Here is a 24,257-nt window from a genome sequence, read left to right on the forward strand (position 1 = left end):
CTGCAAGTCTGGATTCAGAACATTTCTGCTGCAGCTTTCTAATCCTGAGGAACTCTGTGGATGATGATGAAGGCGTGCCTTTTAGTTCTTTGTTTTCTGGTGTTGAACCAGTGCTTCGCTGCAGGACCTAGAGGTGGCAGAAGGAGCAGTGACAGCAGTGAGCGCTCTGCTCGATATTATGAAGGTACATGCCTGTAAATGTCTCTGATTTCTCAGCAGCCAGGTCTCAAACAGTTTCATTTTTAAACCACTTTATTCTCTTTGAAATTCACAGTTTGATTAGTTGAATTAAGTTGATTGCATGAAAGACTGAAGAATTTATTGTAAACCAGTTCCCCAGGAAAATCCCCTGATTGTTTATTCACTACCTGAGTGAGTAGAGGGAATGGTGAGCTGATCCTAACAGACCAGCAATAAAAGCACAGATTACTGGGTGATGCCGAGTTGGTGGATCTCAGCCGGAGCATTGACCCGGTTGGCAGACTCTGTAATTGGCCTCAGTACCCAGGTACTACAGAGGAGAAACTCACAGTTGCTGCTCCCGATCACTACAACCTGCTGCAGAGTGTGAGAGTGAGGACAGGATCAGGAATTCCTTCAGTCCCTTTTCCCCACACTGACTGTGCAGTCTCACAGGTGAAGAATGGTGAATTGGGAGCAATACTGGAGGTGTCTGTGGAATCAATCCCCTGACATGAGTCAGTTTTTCAAAATATGTGGGGAGGAAATGGGAGTAAAAGGGTTTTAAACAGGTTTATTTAATGTTATTAATACTGCAGCTTTCATAGAGATGGGGATGTGAGAACATGCATTAAGTAGATGTGACAAGTGGTGAAATGATCCATTGTCAGTAACTGGGTGTCAGTCTGCCTCAGTTGGGTGTTGAGTGAACAAGTTGTGGGTTGATGTCCCACTCCAGTCCATACAGTCCAGCACTGGGGGAGTGCTGCTCTGCTGGAGGTGTCATGTTTTGGATGAACCATTAACTGGAGACCCGACTGGGACATTATTTGAAGAGCTGGGAGTTCTCCCGGTGTCCTGAACCAACATCACTCTCACAACCAACATGACCAGAAACTCCCCATCCTGTCAAATCTCATTCACTGTTTGTGGGACTTTGCTGGGAGCAGATTGGCTGCAGAGTTTCCTATAAAACAGTGTCGGCTCTTCAGAAACAGTCCATGGTCTGTGAAACTCTTTGGGCCCTTCTGGTGATGGGAAAGATTCTATATAAATGTCAGATCTTTCTTTTCTCTGTCTCTGGTCTCAGATAGTGGGTGTGGTGGGGTCCACTCTGAGGAAAACCCCTTGGGCTGCCCTTCAGGACAGAGACTGAGTCTGTCCAGGTCAGGGGGAGGGAGGGAGGTGCGGGGTTTTATTAAATACAAAAGAGCTAAGGTTGATGTGTGGTCCAGAATCAGTCCCAGTGACACTGACAGACTCAGCTTCATGTTTTCTCATTGTTCTCCCTCCCTCTGTGTACAGAAACATCTCTCAATTCATTCTTCATTTTGGATTTTAGGCACATGCGGAGATATTGGAGGAGTGTGTCGTCATGGTGACTGTAACACAGACGAGAAGTCTGTCGAAGGGGACTGCCCCAATCATCTCCAATGTTGCGTACCGAAATAGTGAAAGATCCAGAGAGGGATTCCCACCAGCCCGAGCTCTCCAAGTTCTCACTGACTGAAACCTTTGTTCCTGGGAAACAGGCTCTGTTTGAATGTTTAGGTCCTGTAACCCCTGACCCTGTATGACTGCTGTCTGAATAATGGGCTGTACTCAGAAATAAAACTTACTGCATTGATCACTGCTTCATATCTGTGTCTTGTTTCTCTTTAGGATCACTGTGTGTGAGGACAGGGTGTTTGAGGGTGGATTGAGGCTGGGAGAAGATGTGGGAATTACAGGAAATGGGAAGAGGGGATCACTGCAGGGAATCTCTGAATGTTCAGAATAACACATTCAGAAAGAGACTGAGATAAGACAGGGGTCCCAGAGTGACAGCACTCTGACCCTTCAAGATTCAACATATCTCACTGAAATGAGTCTGTTCAGCCAGATTGGAAGCTGATATACTGGCCATTATACCCCAGGCCCCTTACATTTTTGTTGAGGGGGCCTTTATTCCCCAGTTCCCCATTTATATGCATTGTCTAAAATAATTTTATTCAAATCAAATAAATAAAACAAAACTCAAATGAAAATGGCATTTTCAGCATCGATGATGCTTTCCAGCCCCTGCGGTGCCCACCGGTCGCGAAAGACCTCAAGCAAACCGGCGGACTCCAGGAAAACCCGGGTGTGAACATAACCTCGGAAGAGGGAGAGGCAATCCCGGAGGACAGACCCCTTGATGGCCTGCAGCCTGGACCTGTGAATTGCCACCTTGGCCAGGCCCAGGAGCAGACCGACGAGGAGATCCTCTTCCCGGCCCAACCCACTCCGCACCGGGTGTCCAAAGATCAGGAACATGGGGCTGAAGTACAGCCAAAACTTTAGGAGTAGCCCCTTTAAATACTCAAAGAGGGGCTGCAACCTCACACACTCCATATAAACACGGAACACTGACTCGTTCAGGCCACAGATGTTAGAGGTGGCCTGGGAGTCCGTGAACCTACTTAAAACTCTATTGCACAAGACTGCCCTGTGTAGCACCCTCCACCACAGATCCCCGATGTAAAGGGGGAGGACTCCCATGTAGACAGACCTCCATCGGGGATTCCCATCGCTTCCAAATGGCAACACAGATCACTACAGAGTGTCCGGGTGGCAGACGAGGGCGAGCAAGTGGAGAATGTGTAGCAGCAGGGTTTTGGGGCCTGGATCTGATAAGCAGTTCCAGCCGAGCAGGGGTCAGCTCAGTCGGGAGTGCTCCGCATTCATGAACCCCCTCGTCACCCGCATGAGGGGTGTCCTGGAGGTTTCAGATACTCCTCCACCTGCCGGTCCGTCCCCAGAGCTGGCTGCCCGGACAGCCAAGGCACTCTCCTCCGCCAGCGGGGGAGCACCCTGACTGGAGGCGACAGTGAGGTGTTTATGCAGCTGGCGCAGGAGGAGGCCTTGGAGGGCCACTTCAGTGTGGAGGAAAAGGAGGGTGTGGAGGCAGAGGCCTCTGATGACATGGAGGTCTCTGAGCCTCCGTGCACAACTGGGAAAAAGAGGAGAAGGCACCCCTCCACGGAGGTAACTCAGGGCCCTGTGGTGCAAGACCCAACTGTTGGAGGAGAGCTGTCCTGGTTCGGGTCACCAATTTTCCACTGCTACCACCAACATCAAGGCTGCAAAGTCTGGGCAGGAGCTCCCTACACCTCAGGATGGAGGGGAGGAGGAGGCCCCTGTACATGAGGCCCCTCCTGGAGGAGTAAGTGGAGCCCTGCTTGTGGTTGGGGAGCCTGGGGACACCTCCCATTCTGCCACTGGGTCGGGTGCCCTGATTGGAGGAAAGGGCGAGGCCCCAAAGGATCGTCCCTCCGAGCCAAAATCCTCCACCAACCAGGACACACCCGACCCAGTTAGAATTGACAATGCTGCCCCATCTGCTGGGTCTGTGGCCACTGGCGGGGCACGAGATGGCCTCCTCTGTCTGCCTCCAGTCTCGGCTCCGGCCTGATTTCAGGGGTCGGGAACCTCCATCTCCCCTGGACAGCACATTGACCTGGGGTCGGAGGTGGAGGGGGTTCCTGAGCCGCTGGCACCCAGAGGCTCCAGTTCCATCCTAGAACCCACAGAAGACTCCTCGGCCATCGATACTGGGGGTGGGATCAAGACGGAGGCGGGACCTGCTGGCGCGGCCAGGATATCCGCCCCACAGTGTGTGCTGGGTGTGTCGGCCGCTGGTGGTGACGACCCGGAGGAGGATGGGGACTCGAAGTGGGGCACGGAGGACGATCTTGAATCCATCGCCAGTGAGGCAGTGGAGTCCCTCGTGTCTCCCACCGAGTCTCCTCTCATCCCCACAGCGGAACTCCGGGATTTCTTCGCGGCATGCAGGGGTTGCCGCAATAAAGTTCAGCTGGCCCTCGGCCGTTGGTTGAATCCGGCACTGATCATCCAGTCCGCTCGTGCTGTCCTCAAGAAAGTGGGGAAGGGCGCGGGCGTGAAACTGGTTGGGAGGCACCGGTTTAATGTGTTCCTCAATGGGTTGCTGGGGTGGTGGAAGGTCAGGTGCACTTCCACTCCCTCCTCACAGTGAGGTGTTGGTGATGGTTTTTAAGTACCTTTGACATGAAGATAACCATAGCCAGCCTCAACATCAATGGCAGCAGGGGGTCTCACCGTAGATTTCACAATCTCTCAGTCCTCAGGGAAGGGTGATTTGCGGTGAGCTTTCTGCAGGAAACCCACACCATTCCGGGAGACAAAGCTACCTGGCTCCTGGAATGGCAGGGTGGGGTCGATGTGAGTCACCTCACCCCTATTTCTAGTGGGGTGCCTATCTTGTTGGCCCCGACTTTTCAGCCGGAAATCCTGGGGGGGTCAAGGAGCTCATGCCGGGCCACTTGCTCCACCTTGCCATTCGCCTGGGTCATGTGCCTCTCCACGGAGTGAACGTGTATGTGCCCAGGCCCGGCGCGTTGCAAGCGTGCTTCTTTGAAGAACTGTCCACTCTTCTGAGCTCCATCGATAGCATCATCCTCGGAGGGGACTTAAACTGCACCCTCGAAGTGTGGTATCGCTCCAGTCCCCAGCGCGGCCAAGCATCGGTGGAGAAGTTGAGGGAACTGATCAGCTCCCTCAACTTGGTGGATATCTGGCGGAATCTCCATCCCGACTCCAGCGCCTTCACGTGGAGGTCTGGAGGAGGAGGGTCCCGAATTGACCGCCTCTACATTTCTCAGGCGTAAGTCTCCCACGTCTCGGCGGCCTCTATGCGGCTGGTGCCGTGTCGGACCACCACCTGGTGTGGGTGGAGTTCACTCCGCTCAGCACACGGCGGGGTCCGCATATTGGCACTTAACAACAGGCTGCTGGAGGACGAGCAATTCTGGGACTTGTTCTAATGATTCTGGGCCGACTGGAGAAGGAAGCAGGGGGGCTTCCCCTCCTTGAGGCTATGGTGGGATGTGGGCAAGACTCAAATCCATGTCTTCTGTCAGGGGTGCGTGAAGGGGTCGACCAGGAGGCGGGAAGCCGAGATCGGGCACCTAGAGAGGGGGGTGCTTGACTTGGAGTCCCACCTCGGTCATGCCGTCGCGGACCCGGCCCTGTGGCAGGCGTATAAAGAGAAGAAGGGCGAGCAGAGGGACCTGCAGCACATAGGATCCCGAGGTGCGTACGTGAGGTCTCGGATCCAGATCCTGGAAAATTTGGACCGCGCATCACCCTTCTTCTACTCGCTGGAAAAATGGCAAGGGGTCCGTCAGCAGCTCTTCGCGCTGTTGGCCGACGATGGATAGTCCATCAGGAATCTGGAGGGAATGGGCCTCCTGGTCCATACCTATTACAGTGCGTTGTTCTCTCTGGATCACGTGTGCAGAGCTTTGTGGGAGGACCTGCCGCTGATCAGCCCGGAGGGCGCCGAAGGATTGGAGGCTCCGCTCACGTTGGCGGAGCTGACCGGTGCCCTCCACCAGCTCTCGAGGGGCAAATCCCCAGGGCTGGACGGGCTGACCGTGGAGCTTCTCAGGGCATTCTGGGACGTCCTGGGGGACAATTATGCGCAGGTCCTGGGGGAAAGCCTGGCGATTGGGGAGATGCCTCTCTCGTGATGCAGGGTGGTCGCGTCCTGCTGCCGAAGAGGGGCGGTTTCCACCTTCTTAAAAACTGGTGTCCGGTCTCCCTCCTCAGCACAGATTATAAGTTCTTTGCCCAGGCTATGTCTACCCGCCTGGGCTCCCGTGCTGGCCCACATGATCCACCCCGACCAGTCCTAAAAGGTCCCGGGCCGGTCCATCCAGGACAACATCCACCTGGTCCGGGATGTCATCCATCGTTCCTAGAGGACTGGTCTGGCGGTCGCCTTTCCTCGATCAGGAGAAGACGTTCGACAGGGTGTATCACGAATGCCTTTTCGGGAATCTGCATGCATTTGGACTTGGGCCGCATTTTGTGGCCCGGGTCCGACTTTTCTACGTTGCCACAGACTGTCTGATCAAAGTTAACGGGTCCTTGATGACGCCCCGTCGCTTTGGGAGAGGAGTGCGTCAGGGATGCCCCATGTCCGGACAATTGTATACCATCTGCGTGGAGCCGTTCCTGTGCCTGCTTTGCAGCAGGTTGATGGGATTGGCTCTGTGCGAGTTGGCCATGCGGGTCGTCCTTTCGGCTTACACTAATGGCCTGCTCCTCGCGGTCACAGATCCCGTTGACTTGCGGAGTATGCGCGACTGCCAGCAGACCTTTTCTGCCGCGTCCTCCGCAAAGATTTGGGAGGAGTTGACACCTTTTGTGTGGAGCACCAGGCACCTCCTCTATCTGGGAGTCCACCTTAGCCCCGCTGTAGAAGCCTGGCCGGCAAACTGGCAGGAGTTGGAGGCGAAAGTGACCACTCGGCTGGGGCACTGGACAGGACTGCTCCGAGTGCTTCCATACATGGTCCGTGTGCTGGTCATAAAAGAAACTGGTAGTCTCGATGCTGTGGTACCGGTTGATCTCTTTGGCCCCACCCCCTGCATTTGCCACCAAGATCCAGAAGAAGCTCATCAATTTCTTCTGGGGCAAGAGGAAATACTGGGTCTCTGCCACGGTCCTGAGTCTCCCGATTGAGGAGGGTGGCCAGTCGCTGGTGTGTGTCCGCACCCAAGATGGGACTCTCCGCCTTCGGACCCTGCAGCGATACCAGTACGTCGAGCGTCCTCCCAGATGGTGTGTACTGGCGACGTATTTTTTCCGCCAGTGTCACTGCCTTCAAGACGACACGCAGCTCCCGACAGAGATCATTAGCCGCTGCTGTCTGAGGGAGTTGCCTGTCTGTTATCGGGATCTATTCAGAGTCTGGAACAGTGTTGCCTGCAGTCAGGGCGCTCCCCCGCCAGCAGAGGAGAGTGCCTCGGCTGTCCGGGCAGCAGGCTTGAGGGACGAACTGACGAGTGGAGGAATAGCCAAAGCCCCTGGGACTCCCCTCACTGCGGGTGTCGAGGGGGCCCGGGAGCGAAGAGCATTCCCAGCTGAGCTGACCCCCTCTCGGCTGAAAGTACGCATTGGGCACAGGCCTTGAAACTTCCTCGGGACCCGGTCCCGCATAACCCGAGCCTCCTCTCGGAAATGCCCTCCGTGCCTTTCCAAACGGCAGAGAGGGGTTTCCTCTTTGGGCTGCTCCTGCATACTCTCTACTTCCTCGCCCTCATCACCCAGCTGGACATGCCCTGGCAGTCCACTTTGCCATCTGACGGTGAGGGAAAGCCCCGATGGAGGTCTCTATATGTGGGAATCCTCCCCCTTTACATCAGGGATCTGGGATGGAGGATGCTGCACAGGGCAGTCCTGTGCAATAGGCTGTTAAGCAGTTTCACGGACTCCCAGGTCGTCTGTAATTTCTGCGGCCTGGACGAGTCTGTGTTCCACGTGTATATGTAGTATATGTTTGAGTATTTGAAGGGGCTGCTCCTCAAGTTTTGGTTGCACTTCAGTCTCACGCTCCTGATCTTTGGGCACCCCGTGCGGAGGGGTGTGTGCCGTGGGGAGGATCTCCGCATCGGTCTGCACCTGGACCCGGCCAAGGTGGCAATTCACAGGTCCAGGCTGCGGGCCTTCGGGGTGTCCGTCCTCCCTGATTGCCTGCCCCTCTTCCGCGGTTACGTTCGCACCCGGGTGTCCCTGGAGAAGGAGCATGTGGTGTCCGCCGTCACACTTGAGGCCTTCCACGACCGGTGGGCACCACAGGGACTGGAGTGCATCATCAATGCCGAGAATGGTATTTTAATTTGAGTTTTTGTTTTATTTATCTGTTTTTAGTAGTTATATTAAAGTGTATATAAAGGGGGCCTGAGGAAAAAAATCCCCCTCAACAAAAGTATAAAAGGGGCCTGGGGTATAACAACAAAAATATAAAAAAGAAAAAAAATGGGATAGATACAGAGTAAAGCTCCCTCTACATTGTCCCATCAAACACTCCCAATCCAGGTGCAGCATGCGTTCGATACTGACTAAACTCTAGATGTGGTCTCATCAAGACCCTACATATAAATGTAGTAAGAATTCTTTACTGTAATACTCCAATCCCCCTGTAATAAAGGCTAACATACCATTTGCTTTCCCAATTGCTTGCTGTATCTTCATGTTAAGTGATTTGTGTACAGGGCCCCCCAGGTTCCTCTAAATATTAACATTTCCCAGTCTCTCACCATTTAAATAATATTCTGTTTTTCTATCTTTCCTTCTGAAGTCGATAACTTCACTCTTCCCCACATCATATTCCCTCTGCTGTGTTCTTGCTCAATCATTCAACCTGTTCCCCATTGCAGCCTCTTTGTATCCTCCTCACAGATTACTTTCCTATCTAACATCATATTGTCAGAACACTGGGTCCTCTCATCTCCTCTCATTGAGATAGATTGTAAATAGTTGAGGTCCAAGCACTGATCCTTGCAGTACCCCACTAGTTACAGCCTGCCAGCCTGAAAATGACCTGTTTATTCCTACTCTCTGTTTTCTGTCCATTAACCAATTCTCAATCCATGGCAGTTTATTACCCCAATCCCATCACTCCTCATTTTCTGTAATAATCTCTCGTGTGGCACCTTATCAAATGTTTTTTAAAATCTAAATATACTACTTTCACTGGTTCCCCCTCATGTACTCTGTTAGTTCTTACCTCAAAAACTCAAACATGATTTCCCTTCATAATCTGTGTTGACTCTGATTTTCTTACTGCTCTGTTACCATGTCCCGAATAATAGATTGTAGTATTTTCCGATGACTCTGATGTATTGGCCTATTGTTCCCTGTTTCCTTTCTCCCTCCTTTCTTGAATAGTGGGATATGTTTGCTACTTCCCAATCCACTGGGACCATTCCAGAATCTGGGAAATCTGGGAGAACAAAACCGATGCATCCACTATCTCTGTAGCTACCTGTTTTAAAATCCTCATGTGCAGGTTGTCAGATCCAGGGGATTTGTTAAATTTTAGTCCCATTAATTTCTCCAGTATATTTCTTTGCTAATACTAATTTCTTTAAGTTGCTCATTGTCACAAGACAATATTGTCACTATTTCCAGAACGATTGTTGTGTTTTCTAACATGAAAACAAGCACCAAGTATTTGTTTAATGTCTCTGCCATTTCCTGATTCTGGTTTACTTTTACTAATCTCTTCCTTTTCACATACCTTCAGAAGCTTTTGCAACACGTTACTATGTCTCTTGTTAATCTCCTCTCATGTTCTTTCTTTCTCTTTATTAATTTCTTGGTGATCTGTTGCTGAATTCTAGACTCCTCCAAATTCTCAAGCTTACTACTCTTTTTGGTAACATTATAAGACTTTTGCTTTTATCTAATACCATCTTTACCTTCTCTTGTTAGCCATGGTTGGACTACTTCTCCAGTGGGTTTTTAATTCATTATGGGAATGTATATATGTAGCAAATAATGGACTAATTCCATAAATGATTGTGTGGCAAAAAAATAAAGATCCCATTCACTTAAATGAATAGACCACATTCAATAACAAAAATTAGAAGTAGTGCTGCAACTCACTCCTACTACCAATATAGTTTGCTTTGTTCAGAGTTAATATCTTTCATTCTGAATTAACTAAATCACTCTCCAATTCAAGATAAAATTCTCATATTATGATCACTCTTCCCTCGAGGATGCTTTATGACAAGGTTACAAACTAACCCTTTCTCAATGCACAATACTAGATCTAAAATAGCCTGTTACTTATTTGGTTTCTCCACTTACTGATCTAGAAATGTATCTTATCCACATCACATGAACTTCTCCTCCACACTCTTACAGCAAATTTGATTTGCCCAGTATATGCAGAGTTTGCAAGTTCTCCCTGTGACTGCATGGGATTCCTCCGGGTGCTCCAGTTTCCTCCCACATGCCAAAGACTTGCGGGTTGATAGGTAAATTGGCCATTGTAAAAAAATTGTCCCTAGTGTCGGTATGTGGTAGGAGAATTGTGGGGATGTGAGAGGGAAAATGGGATTAATTTAGGAGTAGTATAAACGAGTAGTTGATGGACAGCACGGACTCAGTGGGCCGAAGGGCCTATTTTGGTGCTGTATCTCTCTATGACTCTATATTTGAAGATTAAATACCCCCATGATAACCGTATTACCCGTGTTACATTCACCTCTAATTTTTTTATTTATACTCTGCCCAATGCTGAAGCTACTGTTCTGGATTGATTAACTGCTCCCACCCGTGTTTTCTGCCCCATGTTGTTTCTTACTCCACCCAAGCTGATGCAACTTGTTAATTTTCTGTGTTCCATTCAGGTGCTAACACACAGCTGTCTGTTTCTCCATAAGAACAGTCTGTTGCCACGATAAGCCAGTTCAAAATTAAATTGTAACAATGTATCTCTTGATCTCTGGTCCTGAATGGCTGTATCTCTGGCACGGAGAATACACTCTTCAACTCAGACTTTATAGCTTGCTGCCTTAAAGCAGTATGGCTCCTTTTCCAGCATTGAAGGCACACCGCATTCTTCCCAAAAAAAGAAAAACTACAAGATCATAACAACAGATACATCTACAGATACTGACAGCAAGAAAACATTCAATGGAAAAGCTATTCAAGACAACAGTCTTGGCAAAAGATTTAAAGGATGGGTCACATCACTGCATCTGGGGAGACTTTAAGCCCTCTCTCACAATCCTGTATCTAAAGAGATCCCTCTAACCCCTCTCTCACTCCTGTATCTGGGTGGATCCTTCCAATGAATCTCTCAGTCTCCTGTATCTGGGGAGGTCCCTCTAACCACTCTCTGATACTCCTGTATCTTGGGAGGTCTCTCTTACACCTCTTTCACACTCCTATATCTTGGGAAATCCCTCTAACCACTCTCTCACACTCCTGTATCTGGGGAGATACTTCTAACTGCTCTCCCACAATCCTGTATCTATATTTCTCTCACCCCAGACTCAAATTCCTTTATCTAGGATGGTCCATCTTAAACCTCTCTCACACTCCTGGATATGGGTCGGTCCCTCCAACCTCTCTCTCTCTCATTTCTGATATGGCTAGGTCCCTCCAACCCCTCACTCACACTCCTGTATCTGGGAAGGTCCCTCGAACAACTCTCTCACATTCCTGTATATGGGGCAGGCCCTCTAATACCTCTCTCACACTTCTTTATCTGGGGAGATGTAGGAATTAAGGCCTTAACAACTGCCATGTAAAACCTGTTGAATGAATCTGTGCAAGAAGAACATGGAGAGACAATATAGAATAAAGGGTACAATTCTAAAGGGGGTGCAGGAGCAGAGGGACCGAGGTGTAGATGTGCATAAGTCATTGAAGGTGGCAGGACAGGTTGGGAGAGCGATTAATAAAGCATACGGTATCCAGGACTTTATTAATAGGGGCAGAAAGTACAAGATCAAGGAAGTTATGTTGAACTTGTATAAGACACCAGGTCAGCCTCAGCTGGAGTATTGCGTCCAATTCTGAGCACGCACTTGTGGAAAGACGGGAGGGTATTGGAGAGATTACAGAAAAGATTCATGAGAATGGTTCCAGGGATGAGTAGTCATCGAGTGACACAGCACTGAAACAGGCCTTTCAGCCCACCAAGTCTGTGCTGACCATCAACCACCCATTTATACTAATACTACATTAATCCCATATTACCTACCACATCCCCACCTTCCCCCTACCACCTACCTACACTAGGGGCAATTTACAATGGCCAAGTTACCTATCAACCTGCAGGTTTTTTAGTTTTAGTTTTTTTTTAGTTTTAGTGATACAGCACTGAAACAGGCCTTTCGGCCCACCGAGTCTGTGCCGACCATCAACCACCCATTTATACTAATCCTACACCAATCCCATATTTCTACCTATCAACCTGCAAGTCTTTGGCTGTGGGAGGAAACAGGAGCACCCGACAGAAATCAGTGCGATCACAGGGAGAACTTGCAAACTCATAGGCTCATGGAGAGATACAGCACTGAAACAGGCCCTTCAGCCCACTGAGTCTGTGCCAACCAACAACCACCCATTTATACTACAAAGTGATTCCTGACAACGCTGGCTGCCACTGATGTTATCAGGCGGCTCCGCGGTGCCCACATGCACAGATGGTCTCCTGCTCTCTGCGCATGCGTTGCGTTCCGGCTTGTCAGGACTGGTCAGCGCACGCGCCGATGATGTTGCACGTGACGTATGCATCTTCGGGCAATGCGCCTGGTCGGCCTCTGCCTGTGCTCTTTATGCAACGCCAACGGGTATTCACACTTGCGTCAAGCTTTGGCACGATTTTCTGAAAGTGGAAGGAGGAGAGGTTTTGTCGGGCATTTTCTCGCAATTATTTAGTCATTTTGAAGATTACAGTCTGCTTCATTTTTATCAGAAAGAGGAGATTGCTCCAAGGTAAAATGCTTTGAAAACATTTCCATTGTCTGGGGCACTGCATGTGCTCCAGTCCCTGTTGTAAGTTGTTCTGAAAACATTCCCATTGTCTGGGGCACTGCATGTGCTCCAGTCCATGTTGTAGGTTGTTCTGAAAACATTCCCATTGTCTGGGACACTGCATGTGCTCCAGTCCCTGTTGGAAGTTGCTCTGAAAACATTTCCATTGTCTGGGGCACTGCATGTGCTCCAGTCCCTGTTGTAAGTTGTTCTGAAAACATTTCCATTGTCTGGGGCACTGCATGTGCTCCAGTCCCTGTTGTAAGTTGTTCTGAAAACATTTCCATTGTCTGGGGCACTGCATGTGCTCCAGTCCCTGTTGTAAGTTGTTCTGAAAACATTCCCATTGTCTGGGGCACTGCATGTGCTCCAGTCCCTGTTGTAAGTTGTTCTGAAAACATTTCCATTGTCTGGGGCACTGCATGTGCTCCAGTCCCTGTTGTAAGTTGCTCTGAAAACATTTCCATTGTCTGGGGCACTGCATGTGCTCCAGTCCCTGTTGTAAGTTGTTCTGAAAACATTTCCATTGTCTGGGGCACTGCATGTGCTCCAGTCCCTGTTGTAAGTTGTTCTGAAAACATTTCCATTGTCTGGGGCACTGCATGTGCTCCAGTCCCTGTTGTAAGTTGTTCTGAAAACATTTCCATTGTCTGGGGCACTGCATGTGCTCCAGTCCCTGTTGTAAGTTGTTCTGAAAACATTTCCATTGTCTGGGGCACTGCATGTGCTCCAGTCCCTGTTGTAAGTTGCTCTGAAAACATTTCCATTGTCTGGGGCACTGCATGTGCTCCAGTCCCTGTTGTAAGTTGCTCTGAAAACATTCCCATTGTCTGAGGCACTGCATGTGCTCCAGTCCCTGTTGTAAGTTGCTCTGAAAACATTCCCATTGTCTGGGGCACTGCATGTGCTCCAGTCCCTGTTGTAAGTTGCTCTGAAAACATTCCCATTGTCTGGGGCACTGCATGTGCTCCAGTCCCTGTTGTAAGTTGCTCTGAAAACATTCCCATTGTCTGGGACACTGCATGTGCTCCAGTCCCTGTTGTAAGTTGCTCTGAAAACATTTCCATTGTCTGGGACACTGCATGTGCTCCAGTCCCTGTTGTAAGTTGTTCTGAAAACATTCCCATTGTCTGGGGCACTGCATGTGCTCCAGTCCATGTTGTAGGTTGTTCTGAAAACATTCCCATTGTCTGGGACACTGCATGTGCTCCAGTCCCTGTTGGAAGTTGCTCTGAAAACATTTCCATTGTCTGGGGCACTGCATGTGCTCCAGTCCCTGTTGGAAGTTGTTCTGAAAACATTTCCATTGTCTGGGGCACTGCATGTGCTCCAGTCCCTGTTGTAAGTTGTTCTGAAAACATTTCCATTGTCTGGGGCACTGCATGTGCTCCAGTCCCTGTTGTAAGTTGTTCTGAAAACATTTCCATTGTCTGGGGCACTGCATGTGCTCCAGTCCCTGTTGTAAGTTGCTCTGAAAACATTTCCATTGTCTGGGGCACTGCATGTGCTCCAGTCCCTGTTGTAAGTTGTTCTGAAAACATTTCCATTGTCTGGGGCACTGCATGTGCTCCAGTCCCTGTTGTAAGTTGTTCTGAAAACATTTCCATTGTCTGGGGCACTGCATGTGCTCCAGTCCCTGTTGTAAGTTGTTCTGAAAACATTTCCATTGTCTGGGGCACTGCATGTGCTCCAGTCCCTGTTGTAAGTTGTTCTGAAAACATTTCCATTGTCTGGGGCACTGCATGTGCTCCAGTCCCTGTTGTAAGTTGCTCTGAAAACATTTCCATTGTCTGGGGCACTGCATGTGCTCCAGTCCCTGTTGTAAGTTGCTCTGAAAACATTCCCATTGTCTGAGGCACTGCATGTGCTCCAGTCCCTGTTGTAAGTTGCTCTGAAAACATTCCCATTGTCTGGGGCACTGCATGTGCTCCAGTCCCTGTTGTAAGTTGCTCTGAAAACATTCCCATTGTCTGGGGCACTGCATGTGCTCCAGTCCCTGTTGTAAGTTGCTCTGAAAACATTCCCATTGTCTGGGACACTGCATGTGCTCCAGTCCCTGTTGTAAGTTGCTCTGAAAACATTCCCATTGTCTGGGGCACTGCATGTGCTCCAGTCCCTGTTGTAAGTTGCTCTGAAAACATTCCCATTGTCTGGGGCACTGCATGTGTTCCAGTCCCTGTTGTAAGTTGCTCTGAAAACATTCCCATTGTCTGGGGCACTGCATGTGCTCCCGTCCCTGTTGGAAGTTGCTCTGAAAACATTCCCATTGTCTGGGGCACTGCATGTGCTCCAGTCCCTGTTGTAAGTTGCTCTGAAAACATTCCCATTGTCTGGGGCACTGCATGTGCTCCAGTCCCTGTTGTAAGTTGTTCTGAAAACTTTCCATTGTCTGGGGCACTGCATGTGCTCCAGTCCCTGTTGGAAGTTGCTCTGAAAACATTCCCATTGTCTGGGGCACTGCATGTGCTCCAGTCCCTGTTGTAAGTTGCTCTGAAAACATTCCCATTGTCTGGGGCACTGCATGTGCTCCCGTCCCTGTTGGAAGTTGCTCTGAAAACATTCCCATTGTCTGGGGCACTGCATGTGCTCCAGTCCCTGTTGTAAGTTGCTCTGAAAACATTCCCATTGTCTGGGGCACTGCATGTGCTCCAGTCCCTGTTGTCAGTTGCTCTGAAAACATTCCCATTATCTGGGGCACTGCATGTGCTCCAGTCCCTGTTGTAAGTTGCTCTGAAAACATTCCCATTGTCTGGGACACTGCATGTGCTCCAGTCCCTGTTGTAAGTTGTTCTGAAAACATTTCCATTATCTGGGGCACTGCATGTGCTCCAGTCCCTATTGTAAGTTGTTCTGAAAACATTCCCATTGTCTGGGACACTGCATGTGCTCCAGTCCCTGTTGTAAGTTGTTCTGAAAACATTTCCATTGTCTGGGGCACTGCATGTGCTCCAGTCCCTGTTGTAAGTTGCTCTGAAAACATTTCCATTGTCTGGGGCACTGCATGTGCTCCAGTCCCTGTTGGAAGTTGCTCTGAAAACATTCCCATTATCTAGGGCACTGCATGTGCTCCAGTCCCTGTTGTAAGTTGCTCTGAAATCATTCCCATTGTCTGGGGCACTGCATGTGCTCCAGTCCCTGTTGTAAGTTGCTCTGAAAACATTTCCATTGTCTGGAGCACTGCATGTGCTCCAGTCCCTGTTGGAAGTTGCTCTGAAAACATTCCCATTATCTGGGGCACTGCATGTGCTCCAGTCCCTGTTGTAAGTTGCTCTGAAAACATTTCCATTGTCTGGGGCACTGCATGTGCTCCAGTCCCTGTTGTAAGTTGCTCTGAAATCATTCCCATTGTCTGGGGCACTGCATGTGCTCCAGTCCCTGTTGTAAGTTGCTCTGAAAACATTTCCATTGTCTGGGGCACTGCATGTGCTCCAGTCCCTATTGTAAGTTGCTCTGAAATCATTCCCATTGTCTGGGGCACTGCATGTGCTCCAGTCCCTGTTGTAAGTTGCTCTGAAAACATTTCCATTGTCTGGGGCACTGCATGTGCTCCAGTCCCTGTTGTAAGTTGCTCTGAAAACATTTCCATTGTCTGGGGCACTGCATGTGCTCCAGTCCCTGTTGTAAGTTGCTCTGAAATCATTTCCATTGTCTGGGGCACTGCATGTGCTCCAGTCCCTGTTGTAAGTTGCTCTGAAAACATTTCCATTGTCTGGGGCACTGCATGTGCTCCAGTCCCTGTTGTAAGTTGCTCTGAAAACATTTCCATTGTCTGGGGCACTGCATGTGCTCCAGTCCCTGTTGTAAGTTGCTCTGAAAACATTTCCATTGTCTGGGGCACTGCATGTGCTCCAGTCCCTGTTGTAAGTTGCTCTGAAAACATTTCCATTGTCTGGGGCACTGCATGTGCTCCAGTCCCTGTTGTAAGTTGCTCTGAAAACATTTCCATTGTCTGGGGCACTGCATGTGCTCCAGTCCCTGTTGTAAGTTGCTCTGAAAACATTTCCATTGTCTGGGGCACTGCATGTGCTCCAGTCCCTGTTGTAAGTTGCTCTGAAAACAATTCCATTGACTGGGACACTGCATGTGCTCCAGTCCCTGTTGTAAGTTGCTCTGAAAACAATTCCATTGACTGGGACACTGCATGTGCTCCAGTCCCTGTTGTAAGTTGCTCTGAAAACAATTCCATTGACTGGGACACTGCATGTGCTCCAGACCCTGTTGTAAGTTGCTCTGAAAACAATTCCATTGACTGGGACACTGCATGTGCTCCAGTCCCTGTTGGAAGTTGCTCTGAAAACAATTCCATTGACTGGGACACTGCATGTGCTCCAGTCCCTGTTGTAAGTTGTTCTGAAAACATTCCCATTGTCTGGGGCACTGCATGTGCTCCAGTCCCTGTTGTAAGTTGTTCTGAAAACATTCCCATTATCTGGGGCACTGCATGTGCTCCAGTCCCTGTTGTAAGTTGCTCTGAAAACATTCCCATTGTCTGGGGCACTGCATGTGCTCCAGTCCCTGTTGTAAGTTGCTCTGAAAACATTCCCATTGTCTGGGGCACTGCATGTGCTCCAGTCCCTGTTGTCAGTTGCTCTGAAAACATTCCCATTATCTGGGGCACTGCATGTGCTCCAGTCCCTGTTGTAAGTTGCTCTGAAAACATTCCCATTGTCTGGGACACTGCATGTGCTCCAGTCCACTGCACTGCACTAAAATCCTTTCCATTGTTTGGGGCTGTGTGCAGGCAGTACATGTGCAGCAAGAAGAGACTGAGCTCTAAAAGAAACAAGCATGCCGTGTCCAGTGGTCGCACAAATGTGAATGCTCTTGCTATGTACACAACTGGTGAGGTGGGAGTGCAGCCACACCGTTCTCTATCCTCAATGTTACTTTAAGGCAAAGGTAGATAAGAGTTAAAGAAATGGAAGGTGATGCTGATAGTCGTAGCCAGGATTAAATGGGAGCGGAAGAGAAAGCGCAGGAGTAGCATAACCTCTAGCAGGGAACAGCTGGGCTAAATGGCCTGCTTTATGTTCATAGTCCAAAAGAAATGTGCTTCTTTTTCCAGCACCCTCACATCATTCATGTTTTCCCTGAGAGCAGCATTGAACCATCACGAGATAGGGGCAATTACATCATCCTGACTCCTACAGCTGAGGTGGGTACTAAGTGATTCATTGGCGGTGTTATCAGTACATGCCTTTACTGCAGAACATAAAGCATGCTCAACAGTAATTTCATTGGAGGTGGGAAGATCTGACACTGATGTTCTTTCCTTATTTTCTTTTCATGTAAGACATGCTGTCGAGAAAACAATCCTTGAGACTTAAGGTCAGCATTCAAGCAACGAAGGCAACTGGATCATGCTGCGGAGCTCATCACGATGTGGAAAGGAACATTGCATTTATGGATGAATTGGGAATGCACATTGGGATGCGTTTGGGGAACATTCACCAAGAATAGACTGAGCTCAGACTCTTGTGACTTTGCCTTCTTCACATGGACAATACAGCAGTGGAATAGAGAGCCAAGCATTCATTCACCACAAGGTTCTCCAGGAACAATCTCTTTAGTTCTGTACAGCAGAGACTCGGCCTGTCTGTCTCACGGGAATGCTGGTGACACAACACTCATGTATCCGTGCACAGCAGTGCCTCGAATGTTTAATGAACTGAATAAAATTTCTCAATAATTAAACATGGAATTGTTGAGATTTTTGATGCTATTTTCCCGACTTTGCAACCGCACTTCAGATATTTAACTGTGGTGTGGTCCTTGGGGTGAGGGGGAGGTGGGGGGGTTGTGAGAATGAGGTGAGGGGGGGGTTTGTGAGGGGAGGTGGGGGGGTTTGTGAGGGGAGACTGGGGGTGGGGGAGAGGGGGAGGTGGGGGAAGAGGGGTAAGAGGGGAGTGGGGGGGAGAGGGGGAGGAGAGGGAAGAGGGGGGGTAAAGGGGAGTGGGGGGAGGGGGTTGGGGTGTTGGGGGAGATGGGAGGCAGAGACGGGAGGGGGAGAGGTAGAGCGGGTGGGGGGAGAGGTGAGTTGTGGGGGGAGTGGTAGAGAGGGGGTGGGGGAGAGGGGGTGTGGGGGTTTAGTGGGAGGGAGTTAAATTCAGAAGTGCCTGAAGAGGGGGATGCAAAAGGCAGACAGCTGCAATGCCTGAAGTACAGTTGAGAAATAGGGGAGAAAGCGGCTGGATGGGGGATCTGCAGCTGGTGGGAACGGCTGGATGATGGAGAGGGCTGGAAGCGAGAGGCCATAGAGAGCCGTGGGGAGCGAGAGACAGAAGACCTTGGTGTCACCGGGTGTGGAGATTGGCCAGTACGTCTTTTGCTGTTGCAAGGTTATGGCACATGTGCAGAAAAACACACTCCTCCCCCCTCTCCCCACCCCTCGCTGCTGTCTCCGGCCACTCTGCTCCCCTCCGTCACCGGCCCTTTCGCTCGCCCACTCGGCTTCCCTCCCTCCCCCTCCCACTCGTTCTCTGACTCCGCCATTGTCTGCTGCCATGTGTTTGTTAGGTTGCCTCTGTGTGATTATTTGAGCAGCGCCATCTTTAGTCCTGGCAGCTGCCTAAAGTCACAGACTGTGACGTTTTAGTGGCACATGCGCACGTGCAGCAGTGTCACCTAGCGGTAGCATTGTCAGGAAACACAGCCGTTCATGAGGGGTCTGGACAGGGTAGATAGAGAGAAACTGTTCCCACTTGTGAAAGAACGAGAGGGCATAGATTTAAAGTATTTGGTAAGAGAAGCAAAAGTGACATGAGGAAAAACTTTTTCACACAGCGAGTGGTTAAGGTCTGGAATGTGCTGCCTGAGAATGTGGTGGAAGCAGGTTCAACTGAAGCATTCAGGAGGGAATTGGACAGTTATATGAAAAGGAAGAATGTTCAGGGTTACAGGGAGAAGAGCGGGGAATGGAACTGAGGGAGTTTGCTCTTTCATAGAGCCAGTGTGGACATGATGGGCCGAATGGCCTCCTTCTGTGCTGTAACAATTCTGTGATTCTGTGAAGTTATGGCCTGTTACAATTCACATGAGGCACTATGTTTTAAAGTGGAATGACTTTCAATGATGTTGCTCTGGAATAGTTATTCTTTGTATATATAGCAATATATTATATTAAAATTAAACATAGAAACATAGAAAATAGGAGCAGGAGTAGGTCATTCGGCTCTCCGAGCCTGCACCACCATTCAATACGATCATGGCTGATCGTCCAAACTCAGTACCCTGTTCCCGCTTTCTCCCCGTATCCCTTGATTCCTTTTGCCCTAAAGACGATATCTAATGTGTTCCTGAATATATTTAATGATTTGGCCTCAACTGCTTTCTGTGGTAGAGAATTCTACAGGTTCACCACTCTCTGGGTGAAAAAATCCCTCCTCATCTCAGTCCTAAATGGCTTACCACTTATCCTTAGATTGTGACCCCTCGTCCAGGAATCCCCCACCATCGGGAACATCCTTCCTGCATCTAGTCTGTCCAGTCCTGTTAGAATTTTGTAGGTTTCTATGAGATCCCCTCTCATTCTTCCAAACTCTAGTGAATACAAGCCTAATTGACCCAATCTCTCTTCATACATCAGTCCTGCCATCCCAGGAATCAGTCTGGTGAACTTTCGCTGCACTCGCTCCATAGCAAGAACATCCTTCCTCAGATAAGGAGACCAAAACTGCACACAATACTCCAGATGTGGTCTCACCAAGCCCTTGTATAATTGCATCAGTACATCCTCCCACTATGAAGTCCAACATACCGTTTGCCTTCTTAACTGCCTGCTGCACCTGCATGCTTACTTTCAGTGACTGGTGCACAAGGACACCCAGGTCTCACTGCACCTCCCCCTTTCCCAATCTATCGCTGTTCAGAAAATAATCTGCCTTTCTGTTTTTGCCACCAAAGTGGATAACCTCACATTTATCTACATTATACTGCATCTGCCATGTATTTGTTGACTCACTCAACCTTTCCAAATCACACTGGAGTTTCTCTGCATCCCCCTCACAGCTCCCACTCCCACCCAGCTTTGTGTCATGTGCAAACTTTATATCATTAATATATATTGTGAATATAGTTATGGATCTTGTGTTTGGAATCATGTTCGGGGAGATGTATATTTGTATGCTGTATTGAAGAGATGGTGGAAGACGGTGTCTACTGTAACAATAGCAGAAATGGCTTTGCCGTGAGACAGGATTTTTTGATAAGTACCTTACTGCATTTCAATTAAGACAGGCTCAGGGTCACAATAATTGATAGACTTGTAGGCCTCATGATGGAAATGTAAGGAAAGGTGTTCGGAGACTATTCATAATTGGAATGTTGATGGGGATAGCAAACATTCCCCATTGTGTGACACTGACATAGGCTATCAAGCTATCTTCAGAGATAATGTATGGGAGGTGCAGTCATACCTGATCAATCGAAAGAGATAAGGTGGAATGTAACCTTATATGGAATTAAGGAATCTTCAGATGGTAGCACAAATGAAAGTTGCTGAGAGACATTGGGGAGAATCCTACAGTCAACAGAACACCTCAAGAGACAAGACTGCACTGCAGCAGCTCAAGAAACAAGAATCAAGGACACTCTGCACTCTGCTGTTTAACTACTGCTGCTGGTTAAGTATTGCCTGTAAATCCTTGCTATGCTGAAAAAACTCACTATCTTGATTTAAGAATACCAGAGTGTGTACCTTGTGGGTCAAAGGCTTGTCAACCTCCCGCACAAACATACAAAAATCTTACAATTGGCAATCCAGAGATGGGACATGATGACTAGTTAAAACTAGACTTCTGGTCTTTGTTGAGATGGAGTCTCCTAGTCATTTGCCTGGCCAGCATTTGATCTAGGAGGGGGAACTGTAACTGATGTGTGTCAGTACATTTTATTGATTACCACTAGTTGTTTTTTCTCAAATGAAAAATCGTGACAGACAAACCCGTGTTGAAGGCTTTTCAGGTCCAGCGAGATAGAAAAGTTAAAATGAAGGACCGGCAGGTACTGCTCAGGGAATGTTTAAACCCAAAGATCGTGTTCCGTTTGAGGAAGTAGTTCAGTTTATTCAGGAACGGGTTGATGAGAAGAAGTTGAAGGTAGGTAGAGCCTTCAAGCTCATCTCCTCAGCGGCATCATATTGCGTGCAGAGGGATGACCAGTTAGTCCAAGGAAAGGGCAAATTCATACAGAATCAGAAGCATCAGATTGATGTGTTACAGCAGCAGCTGGCTAGTATGAGAGCAGTAATTCAGCAGCAGTGTGTTATTGCTGTACAGGCAGGGAGTTCGATGCATTCTCTCCAAAATGCTCAGCAAGACTTCGATATTATGAGCCAGGAAAATAAAAAACTTAACCAGCAGTTAGAAGACTCACGTGGTGTTCTGAGGGAAGCCCTTTAGTAGCCCCACTGGGAGACAGATCACTGACAGTGCCATCTTAAAATCAGGGAGTTAGAGAGTAAGTTGGGGAAACAGTGAGTATTTGTGTCTGCTGTCACCCTATATGATCCAGAATATACTGATTCCTCAGAGGTAGAGTGGGATTCATTCGGGGAGAAAGCCTCCAAGTACCACTCGGGTGAAGACTAGTGGGTCCAGGACCTCCCCACTCCACACAACCCCCCTCCCACCTCCGCCGATCTTCCTGTTAATGTGGTGGTGGAGACTTGTGTTTTAAATCAAGCGGGACAGCAGACAGGAACTAATTCCTGACCCCGGCCCCTGAGTCCCAATGATTTACAAACCTGCATCCATGAGTTACACATTATTAAAATGGGGACTCATTGTGAATTGAGAATTTCAGAACCTGAAAGTAGATTGCACATGAGGGAGAATGGACAGAAGGAAAATAAATTACGACAGCCCACTGTAAAGGTTAGGACGGTGTGTGAGCAACCAGATTGTTGTGAAAAGAAGTTCAACTTGAAACCTTCACTGGAGTTCATATCCAGCTCAGATCCTGTGTCGAGGGAAATTTAAACAGAGAGTAACTCCTCTCTGTGTGATTCCCTTGTGTGTGTGTTCAGTGTTCTGTGTCACTGGAATTGTAAACTAATTAAACCTCTTTGGTCTAGTCTTGTATGTTGTTTTAAGATTGTTGGTTGTTTAATCTGTGTTCTGTATACACTTGGATCAAAGTTGATTTAAAGAGAAGGATGAGTTCAGTTCTGATGAAATGAAGGAGAATGGAATATATGAGGTTGTAGTGTTCTCTCTCTTGAAGAATCTCTCTGTGACTGGAAGCTCTGTATAACAGGCTGCAAAAACTTTGCTGGGTGATTTTCTTTTGGGACTAAGAATGTTGAAGATTTTCTTTTGTTGTTTGTGGAATTAACTCTTTCTTTAGTTTTCTATTTACAGGCATTCATAAACGTACCAGAAAAAAGAAGACAAGTGATGTAATTTAATTTCTTCTTTTCCCTTTTAAAGAAAAAGCACGTGTTTATTCTGTTCTGTGTTTAGTTAATCAGTAGTTCTAAGTTATTAAAGTTGAAAAGACCCAGAGTGGCTGCAGTGTGTGTGAGAGGAAGCTTCCTAATTTGTGAATAAAAGACCTTTTTGCCAGTTTGGGTGTGTGTGATTCTTCTGTTTGAATTTTTTTGTGTGTGTGTCATCTTCATTGTTCTGTGCAGTGAACTTAAACCTGTTTAACCCTTTGTGGTCTTAAGTGGAAGTTGTTTTAAGTTGTCTGTTTAATGTGTGTCTGCATTTGTAATATTTAGTTTTTATCCCTGGGACACACAATCCTGCAATAGTAGAATTGGCACTTTGAGTTAAATATGAGAATTGTAAGCACAGTCTAAAGGGATGTGGAATTAATAAAGTAAACCTTTCTAAGTGATGAAATTGGAATTTCATTGGTTGCCACAGTGACATTCTAGTGACAATGATAAAACATGTGGGAATTTTATTCTGGAGACTAATTCACACATGTAAGAGTGGGACAGTTTTAAGGTTTGATTGTGTAAATTGGAATTTGGGATGTTTGAGGTGATTGTTCAGTCACCTGGGTTGGAATTAGTCTTGGGTTTTTAAGAAAGCTAAGGAGTTTTAGAAACAATTGGGAGTTTAATTGAAAATACTTTAACCCATTTGGGTGTGTGTACATGACTTAAAGGAATGTATTTGCTCTTTTTTCAATGAAAAGGTGGTGATGTAATCTGAGAACTTTTGCCCCGCCCCCTTTTCAAACTAGCAGAGACAGTTAACCCTTTCAGCTCGCAGCTTAGCTCACTACAAAACTTTTAGTTCATTGAAGATTTATATACAGTACATTAGGCATTATGAAATTTTAAGCTGATGAATTCACAGATACAATTAGACATGTTAACCCATTGGGCTCCTGACCAGAGACAAATGGATTCTTTGTGCTTTTTAAAAAACAAAATCAAGAACAATAAGAAATCCAGAAGTTTTGAAAATCTTTCAAGACAAAGTGCTTGAAAACAAGAGATGTGAAGATCACCTCTAAACACCTGCAAACACTTTTATCTGATGTAAAAGCACCATTTAAAAGCACCAAGCCTGGGGATAATTATTTCTAAAATTGGAATTGAAAACACAAATTGATGAGTTGTTATTCCAAGAACTCGTAAGGGAAGTTTACTTGAAGTTTCAGCAGATAAACAAAATTTTACTTCAAAACAAAATGGTAATGCCTGGGGCAACTACATGTCTGCCTGCCAGTATATTATTGTGAAGTAAGATGTTGTGTCAGTGGGAACTGCCGCTACA

Source organism: Heterodontus francisci, chromosome 29 (assembly GCF_036365525.1).
Source record: "Heterodontus francisci isolate sHetFra1 chromosome 29, sHetFra1.hap1, whole genome shotgun sequence".
NCBI classification, from domain to species: Eukaryota; Metazoa; Chordata; class Chondrichthyes; order Heterodontiformes; family Heterodontidae; genus Heterodontus; species Heterodontus francisci.